This window comes from Rhinopithecus bieti, unplaced genomic scaffold (assembly GCF_001698545.2).
Source record: "Rhinopithecus bieti isolate Rb0 unplaced genomic scaffold, ASM169854v2 scaffold_14826, whole genome shotgun sequence".
Lineage (NCBI taxonomy): Eukaryota > Metazoa > Chordata > Mammalia > Primates > Cercopithecidae > Rhinopithecus > Rhinopithecus bieti.
In genome coordinates this window covers 3,957,221-3,965,462 of record NW_016808328.1, presented here as the reverse complement: position 1 = coordinate 3,965,462, position 8,242 = coordinate 3,957,221, and the positions used below count along the sequence as shown (strand labels likewise).

Genomic DNA, 8,242 nt, shown 5'->3' with positions numbered 1-8,242 from the left:
CCAAGATTGAGCCACTGCACTCCAGCCTGGGCGACAGAGTGAGACTTCATCTCAAAAAAAAAAAAATTATCTTGAGCAGTTAAAAGCCATTGCAAGCTAAAAATTGACTGCTCTAGGCTCCTTCTGGGAACAGCAATGGACACTGCCCAGTGGTGTAGCTCAGTAGCTAAGGCTTTGTCTTTTCACAATGGTGGCCCAGGTTCAATTTTTGGCCTAGGAAATGAGTTATTTCTGTCATGTGGCCTTTGCCATTCATTGAGTCTCCCTCCCTCCATGAACAACTTCTGACTTCCCTTCTTGAATCTTCCTTTCTCTGAGCACCTGAGGTGCTATGAGGTTACCTTTGGTAAAGTTCAAAAGCCAGAAATATTGGCCATTTGGCCAGGCTACTGTTGGGTAATAAGAGATTTAAAAAGATTTCTTTTTTAAAGAGTGCTATGGTTAAAATCAGCTTAGTTAAAAGCAGATATTCAAGTTATAAGTATATTTAAAAGGCCTTTATAGTTTTTTCTCTTTTGGATCTTATTTTCTAAAGAAAAAAAATTGTTTTCTCCTTAGTTGACTGAATTGTTTTCTCCAGTTTGTCTTCTTGTCCCTGTCCACATCAGAGGACCTAAGATAATTTCTTTTTTTTTTTTTTAAGACAGAGTCTTGCTCTGTCGCCCAGGCTGGAGTGCAATGGTGCAATCTTCACTCACTGCAACCTCTGCCTCCTGGGGTTCAAGAGATTCTCCCACCTCAGCCTCCCGAGTAGCTGGGATTACAGGCATCTGCCACCACGCCCAGCTAATTTTTGTATTTTTTTAGTAGAGACGGAGTTTCACTATGTTGGCCAGGCTGGTCTCAAATTCCTGACCCTGTGATCCGCCCGCCTCAGCCTCCCAAAGTGCTGGGATTACAGGCATGAGCCTCCGCGCCCGGCCAAGAGGACCTAAGGTAGTTTCTAACAGCCTGTGACTCCTTGGGAAGAACGGAGGAGATGCCACAGATACTGTTTTCGGAGAAACCTCTATTTTCCTCCTGAAACTCCAGGAATTATAACTGAATAGATTGATTCCTCTTAAAATCTAACACTCTGTTCTGTTTTGCATTGCATTATCTGACGTTTTTTACTTTGGGTCGGGGGGGTATCAGAAATTACTTCACATTATGAGAGAGCTTTGGTGTGTAATAACTAGGCAGAGGGTATACTTTTGGGCATCGCTAATGGCAATTAAGGGAGGATTCTCAGCTCTTTACATGTTTGGATCAGAGAAGCATGCTCTTGGCTGCCTAGAAGGTATGGATATGTCCCCACTGCCACTGACAGATAAGACTCCATTGGGAGATGGGCTGATTCCCTCCTTTTTGGGGATCCAGGATCTGGTATAAAAATGAGACCCTTAATTTGGGGGGATCTGTTTTGCCTTCCAGCTGTATGAGCTTATTAGGTCCTAGAAATTAGCTAGGCGTGGTGGCTCACGCCTGTAATCCTAGCACTTTAGGAGGCCGAGGTGGGTTGATCACATGAGACCAGGAGTTCAAGACCAGCCTAGCCAATATGACGAAACCCCATCTCTACTAAAAATACAAAAATTAGCTAGGTGTGGTGGTGCATGCCTGTAATCCCAGCTACTCGGGAAGCTGAGACATGACAATCACTTGAACCTGGGAGGCAGAGATTGCAGTGAACTGATATTGCACCATTACACTCTAGCCTGAGTGACAGAGTGAGACCCTGTCTCAAAAATATGTAAATAATTTTTTTTTTTTTTTGAGATGGAGTCTCGCTCTGTCACCCAGGCTGGAGTGCAGTGGCCGGATCTCAGCTCACTGCAAGCTCTGCCTCCCAGGTTTACGCCATTCTCCTGCCTCAGCCTCCCCAGTAGCTGGGACTACAGGCGCCCGCCACCTCGCCCGGCTAGTTTTTTGTATTTTTTAGTAGAGACGGGGTTTCACCATGTTAGCCAGGATGGTCTCGATCTCCTGACCTCGTGATCCGCCTGTCTCGGCCTCCCAAAGTGCTGGGATTACAGGCTTGAGCCACCGCGCCCGGCCGTAAATAATTTTTTTAAAAGAAACTACATGCTCTAAAAGAAAATTAAAACTGGCAAGTGAAAATCTTACAACTACTGGATCTTCTGTGTATCTTTATGTGTTGTGTGTGTGATGTTTGTATAAGAAAGAGCTCTGATTAATTGGTTTAAAAATAATAAGCACTTAAATATTTTGTCAGAAAATAAAACCGCAATGCTTTTTAGTTCATGTGACTTTAGTAAGCTTTGGGAAATAATGACAGTTTTAAAGATTATTGGTAAAATAAAAATGTCTTCGAAATTTAGATATTTGGTCTAAATTAGGCAGGCCAGCTATTAGGTTTGCTAAATGCTTTAATGTCATAAACTGCTTCTTTGACTTTTGAAAATCTTTCCACTGACCTGCTTTTAAGTCATTAAAGTCTGGGGACAGGTGGAGTTAGTCATGACCCGCAGCTGGAAAGAGTTAAACCTCATCTGCATTTCTGTCTGGTGTCTTAGGTTCTACTCCTGGTACATAATTAGAATCACTTACCAGATTTTCAGCAAAATAAAAGTTGCTAAGAGTTAACATTGTAACATGTAATTGAGACTACTGAAGAAGCACTTCTACTTGCAAGGTGTGTAAGAAAAGTGAAATGTGAGGCCAGGCCTGGTGCCTCACGCTGTCATCCCAGCACTTTGGGAGACCGAGGCGAGTGGATCACCTGAGGTCAGGAGTTTGAGACCAGCCTGGCCAACATGGCAAAACCACGTCTCCACTAAAAATACAAAAATTAGTCGGGTGTGGTGGTGCGCTACTTAGTCCCAGCTACTGGGGAGGCTGAGGCAGGAGAATCGCTTGAACCTGGGAGGCAGAAGTTGCAGTGAGCTGAGATCGCGCCATTACACTCCAGCCTTGGCAACAGAGTAAGACTCCGTCTCAAAAAAAAAAAAGAAAAGTGAAATATGTGTTTGGTAAAAGATTATAAGAAGGCATGGGAATGTGTGTGCTTTCTTTTTGGCCTAGTTTATAGGGTTAAAGGATTGTTTTAAGTTAGATAGGATAAAGCTGAAGGTTTGAGCAAGTTGCATAAGATTTGTGAAAAATTAATCTTGTAAAAGAAATTCCACTTAGAAAGTAAAAGTTTCTCTAAAGTTTCTCTTCTTGTTAAAAATTAACCTCCATCTAAGTGTTAGAATGAATATTTCTTTTTTAAAAACTATCTTCTTCCTCAGGCTACTCTGGGTATGGTCTGAGACTAGTGGATATGGCTTGTGAACCCTGGGGTATGGCGGAGCTTGCAGTGAGCTGAGATTCTGGCCCCTGCACTTCCAGCTTGGGCCGACATGAGCGAGTACTCCGTCTCTCAATAAAAATAATATAAAAAAAAAAAAAAAATCCTAACTTCTTTCATAGCCTCCCAAGCCTCCTTGCTTTGTGCTAATAACTCTCTGTTAAGCCCTATTCTATGTAGCTGTTAAATATTTTTTTAAAAATACATTCGATGTACTTGTACTTTAATCAAACTATTTATGCTAAACGTGCTCACAGGCATGTTCCAACTTGCAGCTTATGCCTCTTCCTTATTTAAAAATATAATTACTTTTCTAAGTCCTTTCGCAAGCAACTTCCTCTTTTCCTTTGTTCTCTATTGCCTTTACCTATTTTAAAAAGTTTTAAAATATTAGCCAGTCAGGTTTTAGTTTAAATTGTAAGGTCTAGCTCCAGCCAGTGAAGACAAAACACAGTAGCAAAAACAAGCTGCTTAAAAAATAAACAGTGCTGGCCGGGCTCGGTGGCTCATGCCTGTAATCCCAGCACTTTGGGAGGCCGCGGTGGGCAGATCACCTGAGGTCAGGAGTTCGAGACCAGCCTGACCAATATGGAGAAACTCCGTCTCTACTAAAAAAATTAGCCGGGCGTGGTGGCACATGCCTGTAATCCCAGCTACTAGGGAGGCTGAGGCAGGAGAATCGCTTGAACCCAGGAGGCGGAGGTTGCGGTGAGCCGAGATGGCGCCATTGCACTCCAGCCTGGGCAACAAGAGCAAAACTCCGTCTCAGAAAAATAAAAGATAAAAAAAAAGTAAACATTGCTTCCCTCAGTTCAGGTGTGCTCTCGTCATTGTTCCATCTGCAAAAGCACCCTTTCTGCAAAAGTAAAATTACCTTGCTAAAAAAACTTTTGTCTAAATGCTAATTTTCCTTACAGTACCAAAAAACAAGCATTTTACATATAACATTCTGTGTGTAAACATATTGGCTGAAATTAAAGTTTTTCCATAAATTGAACATTGGAATAAAAGCACAACAGGGTTTTCTATTTTTTCTTTTTTTTCTTTTGAGCCAGAGTCTCTGTCGCCCAGGCTGGAGTGCAGTGGTGTGATCTCAACTCACTGCAACCTCCACCTCCTGGTTCAAGCGATTCTCTTGCCTCTGCCTCCCGAGTAGCTGGGACTATAGGTGCACACCACTCCGCCCAGCTTTTTTTTTTTTTTTTTTTGTATTTTAGTAGAGACGGGGTTTCACCATGTTGGTCAGGCTGGTCTCAAACTCCTGACCTCTAAAAATCCACCCACCTTGGCCTCCCAAAGTGCTGGGATTACAGGTATGAGCCACCAGGCTTGGCCATGAACAAGATTTGTATGTAATATTAAAGGATAATGAAGATTTTTGTTTGCCTTTTGAATAAACCACAGGAAAAAGAAAGGAAAGACAAGAGATAGATTGTTTGGAAAGCTAAGTCTTCCCTCTATCAATAAGTAAAGTTTTATGCCTTTTAAAATGTTTTGAGTTATTTTTGGCTAAATGAATAACTTAGGGTGACCTAGAATTCTATTTTATAATAGCAAGTATTTTAAACCTTTGATATTTGACAAACTTTCCAAAATCAAATTATAAATTATATCTTTTTCTGACTTAATTAATGTTTTAGATATTAGATCCCCTAAAGTCCAAAAATGACATATTTGACTTATTTGTATAAAAAAAATCACCCAGAAGCAGAGCTGGAAGTGGAGTTGGTCAGGTTATCCCCATGGGTGGAGAAGAGGAGGCCCAGGAGGAGGGGGTAAAAAGAAGGTGGAGGATCCTGGCTACCACTGAATCCAATACTGCTTAGCCTAGACCTCAGAGGCATAAAAAGAGAAGGGTGTCTCATCCCCCTTCCTCCTCTCCTCCCTCTCCTGAGCCTTAAGCCATGGCCGAGGCAGGGGCTGGGCTGAGCGAGACCGGCACTGAGACAACGGTTACCGTGACAACCGAGCCCGAGAACCACAGCTTTCCCATCAAACTTTGGAAACGGAAGCCAGAGAAAAAGGTGGGATGGACAAGTGACACGGTGGACAATGAGCGCATGCGCCGCCGCTCATCAAAATGCTGCTGTATTTATGAAAAACCCCGGGCTTTTGGCGACAGCTCCACGGAACGTGATGAGGAGGAGTAAGAGGGCTGTGGTCATACACACTGTGTACGTGGCCACCTCAAAGGATGGCGTCGTGCAACCCTGGGACCGACCCCCACCACGCCTTCCCGGCCTCCTGACCCTTCCCAGCCCCCAGCAGGGCCATTGCAGCGCTAAATTCCTCTTTCCCCCACCCTTCCTGAATGTATCCATGTGGCTTCTTCTCCAGTACCCTCCTTCTCTTTCTTCTGCCTGACAGAGGGAAGAGGAAGAGGAGGGTAGACAGATCCTGGAATTCTGACTTGCTGCTATTTCAGAACTCAGACTCCTGAGTTCCCCCAGTTCTCATTTTTCCTCCCAATACCCACCCTTCTCTCTCGAGGGATCTAGGCACCTTGGTCCCAGCCTCTTCCTTTTGTTCTCGCTGTCAAACTGCCTGTCCTGGGATCCGGTTATCTTGGCGGTGCACTCTCAGCTTGAGTAGCAAACACGGAAATTGGGTTTTCAACAGTCCCAGCTTTCACTGCCAGGGTCCCAGTCAGATTCCAAAAATTCTCACCCTGACTGTGCTTGCTAATACTGGTTTAGAGCTATCCCACTAAAATATTTAATCCTAATTCTTAGTCCTTGCCTGTGGGATATGAGGTCCTACAGGAGACCTCAGGGCTCCCAGCCCTTCTGCTAACTCTCCTCATGCCCTCAAGAGGAGTTAGTCAAGAGAGTTCCTTGTCATTCTTACCTCTAATGGAAGATGGAACAGAAATAATCATATCCTTTCTTCCCACCCCTCTCCTGTGATCTAGGATTTCTGACAAAGCTGGCTTGAAACTGGTCACTTAGAGCCGACTATCTCCTCAGCCTTTTGTTTTTCAGCTTCAGAGACAGATTCAGTAGAGTCCCAAGGACCTGGGTCCCTGGGAGAGGAAGGAAAAGGGAAGGAGCAAAGAGATGGGGGTATACCCCCCACACTACACTCTTACCTCTTAATTCCTAGGCTTTGATTTCTCTGCCAGCCCAGATGTTCAGTTCTCTTGGCCCTCCCTACCCCTTTGCTGGGATCTGGTTGTCATTTTCTTTTGCCAGTTCTTTTGCCATACACAGTTGTAGAGACCAGTCAAATCCACACCACCACTGAGATCTCATTCATTGCCACAGAGGCACAAAATAAATAACCCAAAATCACACCCACAAAAAGTCATACAGGAAGCATTGTCAAATATGAAACGGTGTTTGGCTTTCTTTGGGTTAGAGTTGTATAAATATGTTATTGGTATGTGTTCCAAAATTATGGGAAACGCCTATGTTATTAATAGTTATCATTGTTATGTAAAATCATTGAAAGCCATAGAAGTAACCACAATTCCTAGTCAAATGTGACTTTAACAATGGCTGTCCTAAGACTTTTTGTCATCCACAGACAATTGTTGTCTTGTTTTAATCCTCTTTGAAAGGTGGTTTATAATTAGCTATAGGTCTTTGACAGGTGCTCTTTTTTTTTTTTTTTTTTTTGAGACGGAGTCTCACTCTGTCGCCCAGACTGGAGTGCAGTGGCAACATCTCCACTCACTGCAAGCTCCACCTCCCGGGTTCACACCATTCTCCTGCCTCAGCCTCCTGAGTAGCTGGGACTACAGGCACCCGCCACTGCGCCCGGCTAATTTTGTATTTTAGTAGAGACGGGGTTTCACCGTGTTAGCCAAGATGGTCTCGATCTCCTGACCTTGTGATCCGCCCATCTCGGCCTCCCAAAGTGCTGGGATTACAGGCGTGAGCCACTGTGCCCAGCCTTGACGGGTGCTCTTAAAGGCAGGTTTCTGATAACTTTGGAGATTGTGACATTAGAATAGAGGAAAACTTTCAGGACTGTCATAGAGAGCTAAAATGTTTATGAATATCAAGCAGAACAGGTGTTAATTGCATGGACTGAACTAATAACAGAAGACTGAAATAATCCTTTTATGACTTTTGCTTAAAATGTTGCTGATCCTTTGTTTTGTTTTCAGAGGCAAGATAACTGGGTTCACACCATTCTCCTGCCTCAGCCTCCTGAGTAGCTGGGACTACAGGCACCCGCCACTGCGCCCGGCTAATTTTTGTATTTTTAGTAGAGACGGGGTTTCACCGTGTTAGCCAGGATGGTCTCGATCTCCTGACCTTGTGATCCGCCCATCTCGGCCTCCCAAAGTGCTGGGATTACAGGCGTGAGCCACTGTGCCCAGCCTTGACGGGTGCTCTTAAAGGCAGGTTTCTGATAACTTTGGAGATTGTGACATTAGAATAGAGGAAAAACTTTCAGGACTGTCATAGAGAGCTAAAATGTTTATGAATATCAAGCAGAACAGGTGTTAATTGCATGGACTGAACTAATAACAGAAGACTGAAATAATCCTTTTATGACTTTTTGCTTAAAATGTTGCTGATCCTTTGTTTTGTTTTTCAGAGGCAAGATAACTTTTAAGTTATTTACATTTTTTTTTTTTTTTGAGACAGAGTTTCACTCTGTTGCCCAGGCTGGAGTGCAGTGGCGCAATTTCAGCTCACCACGACCTCCACTTCCTAGGTTCAAGCAATTCTTGTGCATCAGACTCCTGAGTAGCTGGGACTACAGGTGCGCACCACCACACCCAGCTAATTTTTTATATTGTTAGTAGAGACAGGGTTTTGCCGTGTTGACCAGGCTGATCTCAAACTCCTGACCTCACGTGATCTGTCCACCTCAGCTTCCCAAAGTGTTGGGATTACAGGCATGAGCCACTGCGCCCGGCCTAGGCCTATTTGCAGTCTTTGACAATTGAGTGAAGTATACTCCTATAAACAAAAGTTGGGGCATATTCGTTTCTAT

General features: G+C 43.8%; 1 pseudogene; it reads left to right on the top strand.

Annotated features, from left to right (window-relative positions):
• Positions 1 to 5,178: 5,178 nt before the first annotated feature.
• LOC108538415 (protein phosphatase 1 regulatory subunit 11 pseudogene) lies at positions 5,179 to 5,540 on the top strand (annotated as a pseudogene).
• The last annotated feature ends 2,702 nt before the right edge of the window (positions 5,541 to 8,242 follow it).